This window comes from Muntiacus reevesi, chromosome 4 (genome assembly GCF_963930625.1).
Source record: "Muntiacus reevesi chromosome 4, mMunRee1.1, whole genome shotgun sequence".
In the NCBI taxonomy this organism is placed as follows: Eukaryota; Metazoa; Chordata; class Mammalia; order Artiodactyla; family Cervidae; genus Muntiacus; species Muntiacus reevesi.
In genome coordinates this window covers 654,860-678,038 of record NC_089252.1, presented here as the reverse complement: position 1 = coordinate 678,038, position 23,179 = coordinate 654,860, and the positions used below count along the sequence as shown (strand labels likewise).

Here is a 23,179-nt window from a genome sequence, read left to right as displayed (position 1 = left end):
CCCTGACCTAACCTCAGTCCAAAAGTTGTTTCAAGTGACATCATCCACCTTTAATTAAGTCCCTTCATTCTTCTCCCATGAATTGGCTCCTGTGACACTGCAGGCAGGCATGGTTAGCATCCCTCCATTCTGCCTGGGCATTGGATTGTCCGCATGCGATGTTAGCTTTAGTTCAGACGCCTTTTAAACTTCATTTTGCAACATGGGGAGTCGCTTTAATTTTTTTACACCCCTTAATGTATGTTCCCAGTGTAGTTCAGTGAGAATGATTTCTTGATTTCTCCCCCTTTTTCAAAAAGAGAGTGCAATTCCACCTTAAATTTAAAACATGTTAAAGTATAATAAGTATAATAAATATAAAAATGTTCACAAGTGGGGCTTGATCAAGACAGGGAATTTTTCTTTTCCTGTGGTTTTTCCACAATTATAAGAACAATGTTGTTTTATGAGCTCAAATTCTTGAGAGCATAAAGACCGAGGATGAAGTAGTAATTGCCAACTAGGAAGTGCCAGATTAAAAGCATCTGAGAGGTTCCAAAGTGCCTCAGTGTATAAAATAACAATGAACTCTGGGATTAGAGGAAAAGAGGAAGCTGCTGAAATTATGTTCCTTTAATTCTGCCTTCGAAACAGCTATCATGTTGAATCAGTAATATCATGTTTCTTTTTCAGTCTTTAGAGGAATATGACATTTTTTTCCCTAATACCCTTCAGATGGTATACCAGAGAGGTTCATCCAACAGAAATGATCGATGAGCTTTTAATCTGAAAAAAAAAAAAAAAAAAAAACCAACAAAAAAAGTCATGATCCTTGGTGGTGAAGAAATTCATCAAAAGCTCCACAGTTCTGTAAAAGTACAAGTCTTTCTACAAAGAGTGAAGCCAGAAGGGAGCCCCGCAGAGGGTGGGAAAATCATATTGATAAGTGTGTTCATGTTTATTTCTTCCTTACTGAACTTCTAGACCAATTTTGGAAGGTCCTAGATCTACTTTAGCTAAGGAATTCCTTTTGAATGTCAGGGCAAGCCTAAAGTTGGGCTTCTGGCAATTCTGCCAACAGTGACCACTAGTTCTTTGTACTAAAGTTTATATCAGAGCTATAATTTAAAATAACTGCTATTTCACCCATAGCCTATTCTTATGACAATCAATAATGTCTCCAAGATTATCAGATGTCCTTTGGGGAACAAAATTGCCTAATGAAAATGTGTAATGTCAACCTTTTTTCTTGTCGATATCCTTATGTCTGTTTACCCATTGTCCATCTGTCACAGACACCCTGAGACACACCAATCCTGAACACTCAACATTTTATCTTCTTTATTCCCATTGCTGGGTTTCTGAGTGATGCTTAAAAAAACAATCACACAATGGTTTCAACATTTATCGCTGCCTAGCCAAGTGTCCTTGTTTCTTTACTCTTCACTCTTCAATTCTCTATAGCATCTGTTGAAATAGTTACCCACTCTTATTATGATTCCATTTTGTCCCTCATCACCCACCTTCTAATTCACGGAGAAAATCAAAGCATCAGAAGATAAGTCTCTCAAATTTCTGTCCTGGAACCTAAGAACATATCTGCCTGACATTTCCTCTTTTTATATTATTAAAGAAGGACTCTTCTGCCTGTCCATTGATAGCTTCTGTCTATGCCATCTCCAGCCCTTCTCAGGACCCTTACTCTATGAATTATATAGTTAACAACATTTATGAAGTTTCAAACATGTCAGCATAACACAGTTTCTTTTTCCAGTTATTTATTTACTCTTTCCTGTCTCTTAAGAGCTTATATACTTTCAAAAATTAAATTTGTATCACCCCTTCAGTGCCATCCAATCATTCCTCACAGAGTCTGAACACATTTTGTGTTCCTACGAACATCTTTAGCCAATATCTTCTTATTTATTATACTTCGTAACAATATTTTTCCTCTGTTAAATTGCTTAAAATAATATTTGACATTCCTGCTCATCTTAAAGTTTTCTCCTTTTTGTAACACTACAGATTCCTTTGATTAGATTCTAGTCCTATGGATATTCTCTCTTGGGATCCTTGCAATGGTCTTCGTCTCGTACAAGTTCATGTTCCTCAGGACTGTCTTCACAGTGCCTCAGCTCATTACTTTCATCTTTTGTATTATTTTAGCTGCCTTCTCATTTTTAATCCCACAGGTCTACCTTGATTCACGCAGTTTTGAATGAGTTCTGTAGGTTGTCTAGCTCAGACTAACATTTTTGTTAGTTCCTAGAATTTGATTACTTGTTGTAACCCTCCCCCACCCTTTTTATTGTATTCTGCCATCTTTTTACCTCAGCTTTTTCTTTCTCTTTCTTTGCCAACAAGTAAATATTTTCATCTTTCTGCAAGGTTAGGGCCCTCTACGCAAGGAATAAATGGAACAAAAGTTAATAAACAAGCCATGGAAGTTAAAGATGTGTGAAAATACATAGTTTTGATTACCACCTCCTATATAGTCTTATAAACCTGTCCATAGTTCTTTCAGGCATTCTAGTGAGAAATCTAGAAAGCTTTTGTTGTTCATCAATGAGTTGTGTCCGATGCTTTGTGACCTCTCAGACAGTAACAAGCCAGCCTTCCCTGTCCTTCACCATCTCCCAGAACTTGCTCAAACTCATGTCCATTGAGTCAGTGATGTCATCCAACCGTCTCATCCTCTGTTGTCACCTGCTCCTCCTGCCTTCAGCTTTCCCAGCATCAGGGTCTTTTCCAGTGAGTCAGCTCTTCACATCAGGTGGCCAAAGTACTGTAGCTTCAGCTTCAGTATCAGATCTTCCAATGAATATTCAGGACTGATTTCCTTTAGGACTGATTGGTTGGATATCCTTGCTGTCCAAATGACTCTCAAGAGTCTTCTCGAACACCAAAGTTCAAAAGCATCACATCTTTGACACTCAGCCTTCTTTATTGTCCAACTCTCACATCCAAACATGACTACTGGAAAAATCACAGCTTTGACGAGACAGACTTTCGTTGGCAAAGTAATGTTTCTGCATTTTAATAGACCATCTAGGTTGGTCATGGCTTTTCTTCCAAGGAGCAAGCGTCTTTTAATTTCATGGCTGCAGTACCATCTGCAGTGATTTGGGGGCCCAAGAAAAGAAAGTCTGTCACTGTTTCCATTGTTTCCCCATCTACTTGCCATGAAGTGATAGGACTGGATGCTATGATCTTCATTTTTTTGAATGTTGAGGTTTTTTTTTTTTTAATCCATTTATTTTAAATGTTGAGTTTTAAGCCAGTTTTTTCACTTTCCTCTTTCACCTTCGTCAAGAGGCTCTTTAGCTCCTCTTTGCTTTCTGCCATAATGGTAGTGTCATCAGCATATCTGAGGTTATTGATATTTCTCCTGGCAATCTTGATTCCAGCTTGTACTTCATCCAGCCGCCTGACATTTCACATGATGTACTGTGCATATAAGTTAAATAAGCAGGGTGACATTATACAGTCTTGATGTACTCCTTTCTAAATTTGGAACCAGTCCATTGTTCCATGTCTGGTTGTATCTTGCTTCTTGACCTGCATACAGATTTCTCAGGAGGCAGGTAAGGTGGTTTGGTATTCCTATCTCTTAAAACATTTTCCAGTTTGTTGTGATCCACAACTGAAAGGATTTGCTAAGTCACTGAAGGAGAAGTAGATGGTTATCTGGAATTCTCTTGCTTTGTCTAAGATTAAGTGGATGTTGGCATTTTGATGTCTGTTTCCTCTGCCTTTTCTAAATACAGCTAAAATATCTGGAAGTTTTGGATTCATGTATTGTTGAAGCCTAGCTTGGAGAATTTTGAACATTATCTTGCTGGCATGTGAAATAAGTGCAATTGTGTGGTAGTTTGAACACCTTGGGGATTGCTTTTCTTTGGGATGGAATGAAAATTGACATTTTCCAGTCCTGTGGCCACTGCTGAGTTTTCCAAATTTGCTGGCATATTGAGTTGAGCACTTGAACAGCCTCATCTTTTAGGATTTGAAATAGATCAGCTGGAATTCCATCACCTCCAGTAGCCTGGTTTGTAGTGATTCTTCCTCAGGCCCACTTGACTTCACACTCCAGGATGTCTGGCTCTAGGTGAGTGATCACACAATTGTGATTATCTGGGTCATTAAGATCTCTTTTGTGTAGTTCTTCTGTATATTCTTGCCATCTACTCTTAATATCTTCTGCTTCTGTTAGATCCATACCATTTCTATCCTTTTTTGTTCTCCTCTTTGCATGAAATATTCCCTTGGTATCTCTAATTTTCATGAAGAGATCCATAGTCTTTCCCATTCAATTGTTTTCCTCTATTTCTTTGCACTGAACACTGAGGAAGGCTTTCTTATTTCTCCTTGCTACTCTGTGGAAATCTGCATTCACCTGGGGATATCTTTCCTTTTCTCCTTTGCCTTTCACTTCTCTTCTTTTCTCAGCTATTTGTAAGGCCACCCCAGACAACCATTTTGTCTTTTTGCATTTCTTTTCTTGGGTATGGTTCCATCTCCTATATAGTCTTACAAACTTCTGTTCATAGTTCTTCAGGCACTCTCTCTCTCTCAGATCTAATCCCTTAAATTTATTTGTCGCTTCTACTGTATAATCGTAAGGGATTTGACTTAGGTCATACCTGAATGCTCTAGTGGTTTTCCTACTTTCTTCAATTTCAGTCTGAATTTGGCAATAAGGAGTTCATGGTCTGAGCCACAGTCAGCTCCTGGTCTTATTTTTGCTGACTGTATAGAGCTTCTCCATCTTTGGATGGAAAGAATATAATCAATTGGATTTCGGTATTGACCATCTGGTGACCTCCACATATAGATTCATCTCTTGTGTGGTTGGAAGAGGGTGTTTGTTATGACCAGTACATTCTCTTGACAAAACTTTGTTAGCCTGGTTCATTTTGTACTCTAAGCCAAACTTGCCTGTTACTCCAGGTATCTCTTGACTTCCTACTTTTGTATTTCAGTTCCCTGTGATGAAAAGGATATCTTTTTTTTTTTTTTTTTTTGGTGTTAGTTCTAGAAAGTCTTGTAGGTCTTCATAGAACTGTTCAACTTCAGCTTCTTTGGCATTAGTGGTTGGGGCACAGACTTGGATTACTGTGATATTGAATGGTTTGCATTGGAAACAAAGAGGGGTCATTCTGTCATTTTTTAGATCACCTCCAAGACCTGCATTTTGGACTCTTTTGTTGACTGTGAGGGCTACTCCGTTTCTACTAAGGGAGTCTTGCCCACAGTACTAGATACAATGGTCATCTGAGTTAATTTCACCCATTCCAGGCCATTTTCGTTTACTGAATCCTAAAATTTCACTGTTCTCTCTTGCCATCTCCTGTTTGACCACTTCCAATTTACCTGGATGTGTGGACCTAACATTCCAGGTTTCTGTTGCAATATTGTTCTTTACAGCATCAGAATTTACTTTCACCACCAGACACATCCACACCTGGCTGTTTCCACTTTGGCTCATCCTCTTTATTCCTTCTGGGGCTATTACTCCGCTCTTCTCCAGTAGCATATTGGGCGCCGAGCAAAATGGGGAGTTCATCTTTCAGTGTCATAGTTTTGGCTTTTCATGTTGTTCATGCGGTTCTCAACGCAACAATCTTCAGTGGCTTTCCGTTCCTTCAGTGGACCACGTTTTGTCAGAACTCTTCACCATGACCCGTCCATCTTGGGTGCCCTACACTGCATGGCTAATAGTTTCATTGATTTAGACAAGGCTGTGATTCATGTAATCAGTTTGGTAAGTTTTCTGTGATTGTGCTTTCCATAAAGAGAACTTTACCTCCCCAAACTATATATTTACATTCCAAAAGGGAAGGAAACCTGGAACCTTGGGTGTATACCAGGATATATAAACCTGGAGACTTACAGTTCATCTAGAGACCACTACTTACTTCCCACAAGGGAACTTCCCTTTCTCTACCCTAGGAGAATTTGTTTGCATAAGGGAAAATCATTTCTCTTCTCAGGAAGGAAGGATGTTAACTGGACAGCATGTGTATTGAATTCCTGATTCTTAATTTCATGACTTTTCTCCTGTTATATGACACCCAAACATGCCAGCTTGTCCATATAGCATCACCCCAGAAGAAGGTAGAAACTGTTGTGTAGTGAACTGATACAAGTATTACTGTCAGTAATAACAATCTGTCTTGATCCAGAAACCTCATGTTTGAATTGATGGTAACATAAACAAATATAGACATTAAAAACTTAATCGTCTTTTCCTTCTTTTTCATGAAAATCATGCCATTTTATTTACTACAGGGATAGTGAATAATTTTATTATCATTTCTTTTGTTTTTTTCTGGTATCGTTCTTCAAACACATAGAAAAGGGACATTTGAATCAGGGCAAACTTGAGTGCTCATGGGTTCCAGCTATATGACAGGTTCCCCCTGGTTACTCTGAGAGCTGAAAAGAATAAATTTCTGCCACTTGTAGTCTGCGTGCCACATCTAGATGAGTGCCAGCACACTGGCTGTAATCTTGGCTATAGACACTCATCTCGAATCGTATTTATTTTCCCTTGTCGTATGGAAATTTCATAGCTCACGTCTTTGTTGTTATTGTCATTTTTCTTTGTGACACCAGATTCTTGAAGCAATCCATCCAGACCAAATGCTTTCCCATGGACAGAGTTATGTGTGTTCTCAGTCTGCTGTCTCCTGCCACAACTACAGTGCAGCCCTTGTTGATACATCCCTCAAAATGTATTGTACCAGTAGTGGCCACCGCTTTCCCCTTGAGTTTCTTCCTTTCTCCCTTCAGTCATTTCTACTTTGTTTCTTGTGTGTGTGTCCATGTCCATCTGTCTCTCTTTCTTGGGCAGAAAGTCAGAGCATCAAAGATCAGAGGAGAAGCATTAAACTTTAAGACAGGCATAGACAGCATTCTTCCCCCCTCAAGAAACTGACCATCACATGAAAGGATGACTTTCCTGTATTTTAGGAGAAATAGACTGAATGGTTCTAAACGAGGAAGAGAAAGTGAAGAGGAACATGGTAATTTTCCTGCTTTGATTAGTTTTTAAGCATTAGTAGACAAAAAACACAGAGAAGGGATGGGGATGTAGCTCTTCAAACATTCTTTTATTCCAGTAAAATTATTCTATGAGTAGTTCCCTTATTTATTCTCTTCAAAACTACTTGACTGGAAGAATTCACATGGACCACCATCCCACCAATGTGGAGCTCCAGGTTCTTAACATCTCAGTGTTTCAAATAATCTAAATGTGGGATATATTTTGGCATGTTGTTTTTCCAACTACTTTGAAGCATAAATATTTCTAGTTGACATTCTACTATGCCTAAAATTAAATGTAAACTGATTTTATGCTCTGTAGGAAGGGTCTTGGAGGGTCTTAAAGAATTTTAATTTGTCACAATTTGTTTTGAAAGAATCCAAAATTGTACTTGAGTTATATCCCAATTTTCCAAGTATTGAATGAAGTATTTTAAAATCAAAATGCAGTCTTATTATTTTAAAATGTGTCCTCATCAAATTAAGAATAGATAATTTAATGATTCTGCTTAGTGTTGGTGGGGAATACGTGTAACTCTATGGCTGATTCATATCAATGTATGACAAAACCCACTGAAATGTTCTGAAGTAATTAGCCTCCAACTAATAAAAAAAAAAAACATTTAATTTTTTTGAATTACTTCAATATTAGAATTGGGGAGGACAATCTGTTAACAAAGAAAAAGAAGTTGTAATTATTTTATAGTGAGCATTTTTTCAGGTATATTTATTAAATTACTACTCTGAGAAAGGCAGTATGCTAGCTCTTCTGGTATATCAAAATGAATATATAAGTCAAAAGGGAAATATGGGCTTCTCAGATGACTGAGTGGTAAAAAATCTGCCTGCCAATGCAGGAGATTCAGGAGATGCAGATTCGATGCTTGGGTCAGGAATATTCCCTGGAGAAAGGAATGATTATTCCCCTGAGTATTCTTGTCTGGAAAATCCCGTAGACAGAGGAGACTGGTGAGATACAGTCCACGGGGTCACAAAGAGTCGGACTAGACTGAGCACACATGTATGCAAAAGAGAAATATAATCTCAAATTATTTGTTGAAAAACTACTTTGTGTGTGTTGTTACTTAATCTTAAGTTTATTTGAAGAAACTAAATATACACAAAGAATTCATATCCATTTAAAGTCACATAGGGGATTCCATGGCAGGATTTTGGCTGCTTTAAAATCAGGTCATGGTGGAGAATTCTGACAAAACGTGGCCCACTGGAGAAGAGAATAGCAAACCACTTCAGTATTCTTGCCTTGAGAACCCCATGAATAGTATGAAAAGGCAAAAAGATAGGACACTGAAAGACGAACTCCCCAAGTTGGTAGACGCCCAGTATGCTACTAGAGATCAGTGGAGAAATAACTCCAGAAGAATGAAGAGATGGAGCCACAGCAAAAACAACACCCAGTTGCGAATGTGACTCATGATGGAAGTCAAGTCCGATGCTGTGAAGGGTAATGCTGCATAGGAACCTGGAATGTTAGGTCCACGAATCAAGGCAAATTGGAAGTGGTCAAACAGGAGATGGCAAGAGTGAACACTGACATTTTAGGAATCAGTGAACTAAAACAGACTGGAATGGGGTAATTTAACTCAGATGACAATTATACCTACTACTGTGGGCAAGAATCCCTTAGAAGAAATGGAGTAGCCATCACAGTCAACAAGAAAGTCCAAAATGCAGGACTTGGATGTAATCTCAAAAACAACAAAATGATTTTGTTCCTTTCCAAGGCAAACCATTCAGTATCATGGTAATCCAAGTCTACGCCCCAACCAGTAATGCTGAAGAAGTTGAAGTTAAACAATTCTATGAAAACCTACAAGACTTTCAGGAACTAATACCCAAAAAAGATGTCCTTTTAATTATAGGGGACTGGAGTGCAAAAGTAGGAAGTCAAGAGATATCTAGAGTAACAGACAAGTTCGGCTTGGGTGTACAAAATGAAGCAGGCTAGTGGAGTTTTGTCAAGCGAACACACTGGTCATAACAAACACCCTCTTCCAACAAGACAAGAGGAGAGTCTACACATGGACATCACCAGGTGGTCAAAACTGAAATCAGACTGATTACATTCTTTGCAGCCAGAGATGGAGAAGCTCTCGTTAGCAAAAACAAGACCCGCAGCTTACTGTGGCTCAGATCATGAACTACTTAATTCCAAATTCAGACTTAAATTAAAGAAAGTAGGGAAAACCTCTAGAACATTCAGGTATGACCTAAATCAAATCCCTTAAAATTATACATTGGAAGTGAGAAATAGATGCAAGGAATTAGATCTGATAGACAAGAGTACCTGAAGAACTATGGATGGAGGTTCTTGACATTGTACAGGAGGCAGGGATCAAGTACTTCCCCAAGGAAAAGAAATGCAAAAAGCAAAATGGTTGTCTGAGGAGGCCTTACAAATAGCTGTGAAAAGAAGAGATGCAAAAGGCAAAGGAGAAAAGGAAAGATATCCCCATTTGAATGCAGAGTTCCAAAGAATAGCAAGGAGAGATAAGAAAGCCTTCTTCAGTGATCAGTGCAAAGAAATAGAGGAAAACAATTGAATGGGAAAGACTATAGGTCTCTTCAAGAAAATGAGAGCTACCAAGGGAGTGTTTTGTGCAAAGATGGACAAAATAAAGGACAAAAATTCCATGGACCTGCAGACACAGAAGATATTAATAAGAGGTGTCAACAATAGCCAGAAGGGCTATACAAAAACAGCTCCATGACCCAGATAATCAGAATGGTGTGATCACTCACCTAGGGCCAGACATCCTGGGGTGTGATGTGAAGTGGGCCTTAGGAAGCGTCATTATGAACAAAGCTAGTGGAGGTGATGGAATTCCAGTTGAGCTATTTCAAATCCTAAAAGATGATGCTGTGAAAGTGCTGCACTCAGTATGCCAGCAAATTTGGAAAACTCAGCAGTGGCCACAGGACAGGAAAAGGTTAGTTTTCATTCCAATCCCACAAAATGCTGACAACCACACAACTGCACTCAGCTCCTATGCTAGCAAAGAAATGTTCAAAATTCTCCAAGCCAGGCTTTAACACTACATGAACCTTGAACTTCCAGATGTTCCATCTGGATTTATAAAAGGAACAGGAACCAGGGATCAAATTGCCAATATCTGCTGAATCATTGAAAAAACAAGAGTTCCAGAAAAACATCTATTTCTGCTTTACTGACTGCACCAAAGCCTTTGACTATTTGGATCACAACAAACTGTGGAAAACTCTTAAAGAGATGGGAATACCAGACCACCTGACCTGCCTCCTGAGATGTCTCTATGCAGCTCAGGGAGCAACAGTTAGACCTGGACATGGAACAAAAGACTGGCTCCAAATTGGGAAAGGAGTACATCGAGGCTGTATATAGTCACTCTATTTATTGAACTTATATGCAGAGTACATCATGAGAAACACTGAGCTGGATGAAGCACAAGCTGGAATCAAGATTGCTGGGAGAAATATCAATAACCTCAGATATGCAGACGACACCACACTTATTGCAGAAATTGAAGAAGAACTAAAGAGCCTCTTGATGAAAGTGTAAGAGGAGAGTGAAAATGTTGGTGTAAAACTCAACATTCAGAAAACTGAGATCATGGCATCTGGTCCCATCACTTCATGGCAAATAGTTGGGGAAACAATGGATACAGTGAGAGACTTTATTTTGGGGGGCTCCAAATTCACTGCAGATGGTGATTGCAGCCATGAAATTAAAAGATGCTTACTCCTTGGAAGAAAAGCTATGACCAACCTAATAAGCATATTAAAAAGCAGAGACATTACTTTGCCAACAAAGGTTCGTCTAGTCAAATGTATGGTTTTTCCCAACAGTTCAGTTCAGTTTAATCACTCGGTTATGTCTGACCGACTCTGTGACCCCACGAACCGCAGCACGCCAGGCCTCCCTGTCCATCACCAACTCCCAAGGTCCACCCAAACTCAAGTCCATTGAGTCGATGATGCCATTCAGCCAGCTCATACTCTGTCGTGCCCTTCACCTCCTGCCCTCCATCTTTCCCAACTTCGGGGTCTTCAAATGAGTCAGCTCTTCACATCAGGTGGCCAAAGTACTGGAGTTTCAGCTTCAACATTAGTCCTTCCAATGAAGACTCAGGACTGATTTCCTTTAGGATGGACCTATTGGATCACCTTGCAGTCCAAGGGACTCTCAAGAGCTTTATCTAACACCACAGCTCAAAAGCAGCAATTCTTCTGCTCTCAGCTTTCTTTATAGTCCAACTCTCACATCCATACATGACTACTGGAAAAACCATAGCCTTGACGAGACAGACCTTTGTTGGCAATGTAATGTCTCTGCTTTTTAAATGCTTTCTAGTTTGGTCATAACTTTCTTTCCAAGGAGTAAGCGTCTTTTAATTTCATGGCTGCAGTCACTATCTGCAGTGATTTTGAAGCCCCAAAAATAAAGTCTGACACTGTTTCCACTGTTTCCCCATCTATTTCCCATGAAGTGATGAAACCAGATGCCATGATCTTCATTTTCTGAATGTTGAGCTTTAAGCCAACTTTTTCACTCTCCTCTTTCACTTTCATCAAGAGGCTCTTTAGTTCTTCTTCACTTTCTGCCATAAGGGTGGTGTTATCTGCATATCTGACGTTATTGATATTTCTCCCGGCAATCTTGATTCCAGCTTGTGCATCATCCAGCCTAGAGTTTCTCATGATGTACTCTGCATATAAGCTGAATGAGCAGAGTGACAATATACAGCCTTGACGTACTCTTTTTCCTATTTGGAACCAGTCTGTTGTTCCATGTCCAGTTCTAGCTGTTGCTTCTTGACCTGCATACAGGTTTCTCAAGAGGCAGGTCAGGTGGTCTGGTATGCCCAACTCCTTCAGAATTTTCCAGTTTATTGTGATCTACACAGTCAAATGTTTGGCATAGTCAATAAATCAGAAATAGGTGTTTTTCTGGAACTCTCTTGCCAGTGGATATTGGCAATTTGATCTCTGGTTCCTCTGCCTTTTCTAAAACCAGCTTGAATATCTGGAAGTTCACAGTTCATGTATTGCTGAAGCCTGGCTTGGAGAATTTTAAACATTACTTTACTAGCATTTGAGATGAGTGCAATTGTGTGGTAGTCTGAGCATTCTTTGGGATTGCCTTTTTTAGGGATTGGAATGAAAACTGACATTTCCAGTCCTGTGGCCACTGCTGAGTTTTCCAAATCTGCTGGCATATCGAGTGCAGCACTTTCACAGCATCATCTTTCAGGATTTGAAATAGCTCAACTGGAATTCCATCACATCCACTAGCTTTTTTCTTAGAGATGCTTCCTAAGGCCCACTTGACTTCTCATTCCAGGATGTCTGGCTCTAGGTGAGTGATCACACCATCATGATTATCTCCATCATGAAGATCTTTTTCGTATAGTTTTTCTGTGTATTCTTGCAACCTCTTCTTAATATCTTCTGCTTCTGTTAGACATATACCATTTCTGTCCTTTACTGTACCCATCTTTGCATGAAAATTTCCCTTGGTATCTCTAATTTTCTTGAAGAGATCTCTAGTCTTTCCCATTCTCTTGTTTTCCTCTATTTCTTTGCACTGATCACTGAAGAACGCTTTCTTATCTCTCCTTGCTTTTCTTGGAACTCTGCATTCACATGGGGATATCTTTCCTTTTCTCCTTCGCTTTTCACTTCTCTTCTTTTCACAGCTATTTGCAAGGCTTCCTCAGACACCCATTTTGCTTTTTTGCATTTCTTTTTCTTGGTGATGGTCTTGATCTCTGTCTCCTGTATAATGTCATGAACCTCTGTCCATAGTTCATCAGGCACTCTGTCTATCAGATCTAGCCCCTTAAATATATTTCTCACTTCCACTGTATAATTGTAAGGGATTTGATTTAGGTCCTACCTGAATGGTCTAGTGGTTTTCCCTACTTTCTTCAATTTAAGTCTGAATTGGGCAATAAGGAGTTCTTCAGTCCTGTCCAACTCTTTGTGACCCCATGGACTGTAACTCCCCAGGCTCCTCTGTCCATGGAATTCTCAAGGCAAAATACTGGAGTGGGTTGCCATTTCCTTCTCAAGGAGATCTTTCTGACCCAGGGATTGAACCCTGGTCTCGCGCATTGCAGGCAGATTCTTTACCATCTGAGCCACCAAGGAAGACCCCTCGAGAAAGAGTGGAGAAAAGGGAGCCCTCCTATACTGTTGATGGGAATGTACATTGGTGCAGACACTGTAGAAAGTAGTAAAAATAAAAATAGTAGTAAAAATAAAATTACCATATGATCCAGCAATCCCACTTCTGGGCATTTACCCAGACAAAACAGTAATTTGAAAAGATCCATGTTCCCCTATGTCCATAGCGGCACTGTTTACAATAGCCAAATCATGGAAAGAACCTAAATGTCTATCAACAGATGAATGGATAAAGAAAGTATGGCAAATACATACAATGGAGTATTTACTTAGCCATCCAAAATGAAATAATGCCATTTGTAGCAACATGGATGAGCCCAGAGATCATCACACTAAGTAAAATAAGTCAGAAAGAGAAAGACAAATACATATGACAACACTTAGATGTGGAATCTGAACTACGACACAAATGAACTTACCTACAAAACGGAAAAGACACACAGATATAGAGAACAAACTGTTGGCCAAGGGAGGGTCAAACTCCCAAAGACTGAGAGTTAATTGGAATTAGTGGGTGCAAGCTAGTATATATAGGATGGATAAACAGTGTCCTACTATATAGCACATGGAACTATATCCAATACCCTGTAATAAGCTATAATGGAAAAAATATGAAAAAGAATATATTGGATAATTGAGCCACTTTCCTATATAGAAGAGAAATTAACATAACATAATAAATCAACTATTCAATATTTTTTAAAAAATCATAACTTTCTAAATTTAAGTTGGCTTCAAAACTTGGCTTGCATGAATATCTTTTTTTTTTTTAATTAAAGCTAATAATTTTTAGAGTTCTTCATTTTTTCTCTCTTGGAACAATCTGAAAGTTCTGTAATTCACTTTAAACTACAGATGATTTTACCTGCTTGTAGCATGTAAACCAATAGTAATAATTCTAATATTCTCTGGTTCATGTGCATAGTTTTCTATTGCTGCTATAACAAATCCCTACAAACTTAGTGGCCTAATGCAAAATTAATATCTTATAATTCTTAAGGTCAGGAGTCAAAAGTCCCTTATGAGATTAAACAGAAGTGTCCAAAAGACTACATTTTTTTTCTGGACTCTATAGAGGGTAATCCATTCCCTTGCCTTTTCCAGATTTTAGAGACTGCCCACATTCCTTGGCACATGGCCCCTTTCTACATCTTTAAATGAGCAAAAGAAAATTGAGCCCTTCTTAAACCACATCATTATGCTCAAAATTCTCCAAGCCAGGCTTCAGCAGTACATGAACCGTGAACTTCCAGATGTTCAAGCTGATTTTAGAAAAGGCAGAGGAACCAGAGATCAAATTGCCAACATCTGCTGGATCACTGAAAAAGCAAGAGAGTTCCAGAAAAACATCTATTTCTGCTTTATTGACTATGCCAAAGCCTTTGACTGTGTGGATCACAATAAACTGTGGAAAATTCTGAAAGAGATGGAAATACCAGACCACCTGACCTGCCTCTTGAGAAACCTATATGCATGTCAGGAAGCAACAGTTAGAACTGGACATGGAACAACAGACTGGTTCCAAATAGGAAAAGGAGTATCTCAAGGCTGTATATTGTCACCCTGCTTATTTAACTTATATGCAGAGTACATCATGAGAAACGCTGGGCTGGAAGAAGCACAAGCTGGAATCAACGTTGCCGGGAGAAATACCAATAACGTCAGATATGCAGATAACACCACCCTTATGGCAGAAAGTGAAGAACTAAAGAGCCTCTTGATGAAAGTGAAAGAGGAGAGTGAAAAAGTTGGCTGAAAGCTCAACATTCAGAAAACTGAGATCATGGCAACTGGTCGCAGCACTTCGTGGGAAATAGATGGGGAAACAGTGGAAACAGTGACAGACTTTATTTTGGGGGGCTCCAAATTCACTGCAGATGGTGATTGCAGCCATGAAATTGAAAGACACTTACTCCTTGGAAGGAAAGTTATGACCAACCTAGACAGCATATTAAAAAGCAGAGATATTACTTTGCCAACAAAGGTCCGTCTAGTCAAGGCTATGTTTTTTCCAGTAGTCATGTATGGAGGTGAGAGTTGGACTATAAGAAAGCTGAGAGCAGAAGAATTGCTGCTTTTGAGCTGTGGTGTTGGAGAAGACTCTTGAGAGTCCCTTGGACTGCAAGGAAATCCAACCAGTCCATCCTAAAGGAGAGCAGTCCTGGGTGCTCATTGGAAGGATTGATGCTGAAGCTGAAAGTCCAATACTTTGGCCACCTCATGCGAAGAGTTGACTCACTGGCAAAGACCCTGATGCTGGGAGGGATTGGGGGCAGGGGGAGAAGGGGACGACAGAAGATGAAATGGCTGGATGGAGTCATCGATTCGATGGACATGAGTTTGTGTAAACTCCAGGAGTTGATGATGGACAGGGAGGCTCGGTGTGCTGCGATTCATGCGGTCGCAGAGTCGGACACGACTGAGCGACTGAACTGATTGACTGACTACACCACATCACTTCAAGCTTTCCTCCACAGTCATCCTTCCCTCTGACTCTCTTCTGATTCCTTCCATTTGTAAGGACACTTGTGAGTATACTGACTCTCCCTGGATAATCTATGATAATCTCCTCATCTAAATGTCCTTGACCTAACTGAATCTGCAAAATCCCGTTTCCATGCATGTAAACATAATCAGAGGTTCCAGGGATTATAATCTGGGCTCCACTCATTGGAGATATTTCTTGGGAGATGCTCATCAAATTCAACATCTGATGGGTGCACATCATACAGACAGGACACTTGAACATTTCATTATATTCTTAACATCTTTAAAGCTACCTTTGAAACCAACAATAAAGTTAACAAGATAATTAATTTTCAGAAATTTCCAATTTTTTACATGAAGTTATCTTTCATTCCAGTCTCTCAGTTGTGTCTGACTCTGTGTGACCCCATGAACCACAGCACACCAGGCCGCCCTGTCCATCACCATCTCCCGGAGATTACCCAAACTCATGTCCATTGAGTCAGTGATGCCATCCAACCATCTCATCCTCTGTCGTCCCCTTCTCCTCCTGCCCTCAATCTTTCCCAGGACCAGGGTCTTTTCCAATGAGTCAGTTCTTCGCATCAGGTGGCCAAAGTATTGGAGTTTCAGCTTCAACATCAGTCCTTGCAATGAACACCCAGAACTGATCTCCTTCAGGATGGACTGGTTGGATCTCCTTGCAGTCCAAGGGACTCTCAAGAGTCTTCTCCAACACCATAGTTCAAAAACATCAATTCTTCTGTACTCAGCTTTCTTTGTAGTCCAACTCTCACCTCCATATATGACTACTGGGAAAACCATAGCCTTGACTAGACGGACCTTTGTTGACAAAGTAATGTCTCTGCTTTTTAATATGCTGTCTAGGTTGGTTATAACTTTCCTTCCAAGGAGTAAATATATAACCACTTAACTCACTGCTACCAAACTACTTTATTATCTCTGCTGATATGAAGCAGAAGACAAAATTTAAAAATTATCTAGGGTATTTATCATTTTCAAAATGTATTTTTATTCTCTTCATTCACAAGATGCCTCTTCTAGACCCTATAAAAATATAAATAAGCAGTATTTATTAAATGGTTGAATCATATATTAATCACATATTAATAAGCACAGGGACTCCTGGAGTAAGCAGATTTTCAATAACTGGTGAAGATTTAAATAAATGTATCCATGTAAATTATTTAATATAATAAAATTTTATAATAATATAATCAAATTTTAGGATTCCCCCCCGAAAACGAAAATTAAAGCATGGTTATCTCCTTTATTCAAAATCCGATCATCCTGCTACTTAATGAGACGACACCATAAGATAATAATTAACAGGAAATAAGAGTCAGTTGTCAGTAACATGTGCCCAATATAGCTAACACCCACTACCACTAAGTCTCATCCCATCCAACGATGTGAGGATCTCTGCACAGCACACAACACACATTTCCTTCTCTAACTTCCAAGTCAGTGCTGAGGGATGCAGAGGAAGAGAAATAAGACCCCTGGTAACAGAGATTCAAGGGACTCGGTTTCTGTTCAAAGTCAGAAGAGGACACTGCCCTGGCAGGAATGCTTCAGCAAAGGAAAAACACACAGGCTGTTTTGTTTCTTTGTTTGTTTGTTTTAGAATTATGTTTTATTTGAAGGAATTTCTGAGGATGTAAACCCAGAAGACAGCCTCTCAGCTCTGAGGGACTGCTTGTAAGAGGTAAGGGAGGGTCCAGGGTAAATAGGAATTTTGCAAAAAATATTCGCAACAAAAACCAGGTCCCTAGACTATTTGCCTTAAGTATTCCCCCTTGCAGTTAGGTATAATGGCTACTGACAAGTACATTTTCTGATGCCTGGGAGGTATTTAGCAGATAGGATGTAGCTTAGGCTTTTTGTTTGCTTGTTTTTCCCCAAAATCTACTCTCAGAGCCAAAATATGTGTCCTCAGAAAACTTGATTCTCTGCTCAGCCACCAGTATAACGCAGAATCAGTTAAGTTCTCTAATAGAGCAACAAGGAGGTTTTGACCAAGTACTCTGTGGTATCCATGCTCAGCAATAACCAACGGATAGACAAGCACCAGGAGTACAGAGAGAGCAAGCTGGTTTGCAGACACGGGACATCTTCTTTTACAGAAATATAAATCAAATATTTTAAATATGCAAGGCCTCCTTGCTTCCAGGCATTTCTAGTAACAGATTCAACACGAAAAGCTATTGTATCATCTCAAAGAGATTTTCTACACTTAGTTAAATTTACCTTGAATATCAAATTGTTTCCTATGCCTGATTTAAGTCAGCAACTCAGAATTACTTTTTTAATATTATCAGCTAACTAATATAACCTACCAAAATTAATAACATGGTGAAATTAAAAAAAAAAAATGACAGTCTGGGTGTGGTAGGCATAATCATGGCCCCCTAAAGAAGTATATGGACTAAGTCCTGGCCCTGAGACTATGATACCTTCATGGCAGGAGAAACTTTGCAGATGTCACTGAGATGGGAAGATTATCCAGGTGGCCTCTGGTGTAATTCCAAAGGTCCTTATAAGTGAAACAGGCATAAGGGGAAGAGAACAGGAGGAGAAGAAAATATGACAACCAAAGCCAAGGTCAGAATGATGAGATTGCTGACTTTGAAATTAGAAAGAGACCTTGAGCCGAGGAAGCCTCTGAAAACTGGAAAAGGCAAGGAACTAAACACTTCCCTAGAGTCTTCAGAAAGGCCTGTAGAGACTTTGGTTTTAACCACACAAGACTATTTCAGATGTCTGAACTTTAGAACTGTAAGGTAATACAGTGGTTGTTTTAAGACACTAAGATTGTAGCAATTTGTTCCAGCAACAATAGAGCTAATACAATGGGCAAACTATCCTTTTAGTAAATTATATTTTAACACAGCTCTAAGATTTCCCCACTGATTATATGCCACAAGATCTATCTTTCTATTTCTCAGTGTTAAGTACTGTCTCATCTTTTCTAGTAGGACATCAGTTTGGCTGCTCACTGGGACCATGGGTGTGATCCATTTGGAAATCCTTAGGATCAGGTATTGCACTGGATCTTTTTTTTTTTAATCTATTTTTTTTATTAGTTGGAGGGTAATTACTTCACAACATTTCAGTGGGTTTTGTCATACGTTGACACGAATCAGCCATAGAGTTACACGTATTCCCCATCCCGATACCCCCTCCCACCTCCCTCTCCACCCGACTCCTCTGGGTCCTCCCAGTGCACCAGGCCCGAGCACTTGACTCATGCATCCCACCTGGGCTGGTGATCTGTTTCACCATAGATAATATACATGCTGTTCTTTCGAAACATCCCACCCTCACCTTCTCCCACAGAGTTCAAAAGTCTGTTCTGTACTTCTGTGTCTCTTTTTCTGTTTTGCATATAGGGCCATCGTTACCATCTTTCTAAATTCCGTATATATGTGTTAGTATACTGTAATGTTCTTTATCTTTCTGGCTCACCTCACTCTGTATAACGGGCTCCAGTTTCATCCATCTCATTAGAACTGAGTCAAATGAATTCTTTTTAATGGCTGAGTAATATTCCATGGTGTATATGTACCACAGCTTCCTTATCCATTCATCTGCTGATGGGCATCTAGGTTGCTTCCATGTCCTGGCTATTATAAACAGTGCTGCGATGAACATTGGGGTGCACGTGTCTCTTTCAGATCTGGTTTCTTCAGTGTGTAAGCCCAGAAGTGGGATTGCTGGGTCATATGACAGTTCTATTTCCAGTTTTTTAAGAAATCCCCACACTGTTTTCCATAGTGGCTGTACTAGTTTGCATTCCCACCAACAGTGTAAGAGGGTTCCCTTTTCTCCACACCCTCTCCAGCATTTATTGCTTGTAGACTTTTGGATAGCAGCCATCCTGACTGGCGTGTAATGGTACCTCATTGTGGTTTTGATTTGCATTTCTCTGATAATGAGTGATGTTGAGCATCTTTTCATGTGTTTGTTAGCCATCTGTATGTCTTCTTTGGGAAAATGTCTGTTTAGTTCTTTGGCCCATTTTATGATTGGGTCATTTATTTTTCTGGAATTGAGCTTCAGGAGTTGCTTGTATATTTTTGAGATTAATCCTTTATCTGTTTCTTCATTTGCTATTATTTTCTCCCAATCTGAGGGCTGTCTTTTCACCTTACTTATAGTTTCCTTTGTAGTGCAGAAGGTTTTAAGTTTCATTAGGTGCCATTTGTTTAGTTTTGCTTTTATTTCCAATATTCGGGGAGGTGGGTCATAGAGGATCTTGCTGAGATTTATGTCGGAGAGGGTTTTGCCTATGTTCTCCTCTAGGAGTTTTATAGTTTCTGGTCTTATATTTAGATCTTTAATCCATTTTGAGTTTATTTTTGTGTATGGTGTTAGAAAGTGTTTTAGTTTCATTCTTTTACAAGTGGTTGACCAGTTTTCCCAGCACCACTTGTTAAAGAGGTTGTCTTTTTTCCATTGTATATCCTTGCCTTCTTTGTCAAAGATAAGGTGTCCATAGGATCGTGGATTTATCTCTGGGCTTTCTATTCTGTTCCATTGATCTATATTTCTGTCTTTGTGCCAGTACCATACTGTCTTGATGACTGTGGCTTTGTAGTAGAGTCTGAAGTCAGGCAGGTTGATTCCTCCAGTTCCATTCTTCTTTCTCAAGATTACTTTGGCTATTCGAGGTTTTTTGTATTTCCATACAAATGCACTAGATGTTAATGCTCCTCATTCAGCTTAGCAACCTGTCTGCTAAATTTCACTGGAAATGTAGCAAGCTCACTGAGTTCCATTGCAAAAACCAGTAGTATGCATGCTTGGTAAGCTGCTTCAGTCATGTCTGACTCTTTGTGATCCCCCATACTGTAGCCCACCAGGCTCCTCTGTCCATGGGATTCTCTAGGCAAGAATACTGGAGTGGATTGCCATTCCCTTCTTCAGGGGATCTACCTGACACACGGATCGAACCTGTGTCTCTTAAACATCTGCATTGGCAGGCAGTTTCTTTACTACTAGCAAGTGGGTAGCCATTCCTTTCTTTGGGATCTTTCTGACCCAGAGATCCAATCTGGATCTCCCACACTGCAGGTAGATTCTTTACTTTCTGAACCACCAGGGAAGCCCAAAAGATAGCAGTAGATGATATAAGCTCTCATGCAATTGCAACTGCATTATTCTCACCAAATACAGCCTGATGGATATGACAGTGTTACATGAAACACATTAATTACTGAAATTATATTTGTCAGAGCAATAAATATCTACCTTTGATGCTAGAGAATATATGATTTGAAGCAAAAACTTTAATACACCTTATGTTAATTATTTACAAGGATTCACAAACACTGTGCTCTAAATGAGCATATAAATATATACATGTAGTCGCATGGAGACATATATGCAGTGAGAGAGGTCTGTAGATTATAATGATTTGGGAGGATGCTTCTACACAACTAATACGCCTTAAAATTTCATCTTCCATATGCGGTTCATTTTGGAAAGCTATCACTTCCATTGAAATGACTTTTCTTTTGTCTATCCCTCCTGCAATATTATAAAATGCTCAAAGACAAAGGTCACATTTTATTTGTCTTATTTGTCATGGCACTATATATCATAATGGCTATTAGATGGGTCAATAAACTAGTGGATGAAGTTAGAGAACTTCCATAATATAAATGCCTAGGCAGTAAATCAAGAAGATGCTAAGGACAGAGAATTATTTAATCTGCTAGTGGTTTTAAAAAAGGTCTCAATCCCATAGTTCACTTGTCAACAAGTGAGCATCAAGAGAGACAGGTTGTCCACAGTTTCAGATCTAATTTTTGCCTTTTGTTCCCAGTTAAGGCAGTCTTTCTGTTGCTTACTTAAACTGATTTCTCATAAATAAAAATGACTCAAGGACTAACTATTATGTGTGATTCTGTAGGCACACACATAATATACATAATCTTTGTGTGTATACAGGTGTATACACACACACACACACACATATATACACCTATAATGTGTGTGTGTGTGTTTGTGTGTGTGTGTATAATTATATACATCCTGGGAATCCCTAATGTCTTCATTGCATCACACCCTGCAGTTTAGTTTCCAGCATCCAACCATTTGACTGGTTTTTCACAACGTTCCTCTCAAAGTTTATATTTATTAGCTTGTCTTATTTCTTGACCTATATACCTATTTCTTTTAGTAGTCAAAATATTTCTAATCTGTTTTAAGAATTCTTTCAAGTCATCATAGCCTCTAACAAAAACATAAGATCACAGTGCCCATTTTATTCTGCAAGTAGAATTCCATAATACATTCTCAGGATGTGGTATCAGTAATTCTTCTCTCTTTCTAGAATCCTTTCAGAGTCAAAATTCATTACTTGTGCAGGTTTAGGTTATACATCTCACGGCCACAGAAGCACTGTTCATATCACAGTCCTCAGAGACTGGCATACTATTTATTGTCACAATTAGTGAATGGTGACTAAGCATCTTAAAGAATGGACAACTAATCCCACGATGCACAAAGGTGGCATGCTGGCTAGTGGGTGCTGCTTATAATCTGATTATCACTGACTCAGAAAGGGCAAACTTCAGCCTTCAAGCCTGATGTAAAAACAGAAACCAAAGTTGCTTTAGTGAGGTAAAAACTTAGCTGAACAAGATATAGGCATCGATTGTTTTCAGTCATTGTACAATGGACAGAAGAAACAGGGAACCTTGAGAGAAAGGAAACAAGATTAGCACATGAGGACCCATGTTCTGCTTGGCTGCGTTATTGAATCATGGGCACTGGAAGAGGGAGTCCAAGCAAATCCTCCAGGTCTTGCTGAGTTGAGGATACAGAAACCATGGAGGAGCATGCTGAGATTGCACAGCAAAGTTGCAGACAAAGAAGTACAAGGGGAAAAAGCTTCAGAAACGTGCTCGGGGTACTCTTGCATTTTTGCTGAGAACTAATCAGTCTATGTATAGAGTTCAAGTTCGTGAGGCTGAACAAAGGATAGTCCGTAACTTGTAAGCTGAACAATCCCAGAGATCAGAGAAAGTAGAAAGACATTTGATCAGGCCACTGAGGGTCCCTGGTGATAATCCACTGGGTCATGCATTACTACTAGAGCTAAACTCTATCTGGAGTGAAGCCTACTCTAGGCCAACCATAACAAAGCTTAACAAGAGGCCTTAAAGAGATCAAGCAGATCTGCTAGTAGCTTAAACTGCTGCCAGATGAAAGGACAGACTCTTTCAAGGAAAACAACAGTGCAGACATGACTCCAACATAAAAGTACTGAGCATGGCAAGAAGCAAGACAACATGAGCCACAATCAGGAGTAAATCAGACAACTGAAACAAATTCAGAAACGAGAAGGGTTTTCTCTGGGAACTCAGGAAAAAGGATGTTATTGGAGCTCTTATACCAATATTTAACTATTTTGATATTGAACATAATAAACTAGCAAGCAATAAAAAACAAAGTGCAAAAGACTCTCCTT

The 23,179-nt window shown here is 39.3% G+C and overlaps 1 long non-coding RNA gene across 1 annotated transcript in view; it reads right to left on the bottom strand.

Annotated features, from left to right (window-relative positions):
• Positions 1-660: 660 nt before the first annotated feature.
• Positions 661-23,179, bottom strand: part of LOC136167259 (uncharacterized) — a 36,555-nt gene continuing 14,036 nt past the window's right edge. Inside the window, exon 3 of the long non-coding RNA XR_010663076.1 lies at positions 661-765. This is a non-coding gene — a long non-coding RNA (uncharacterized lncRNA). The remainder of the gene's footprint in view (positions 766-23,179) is intronic.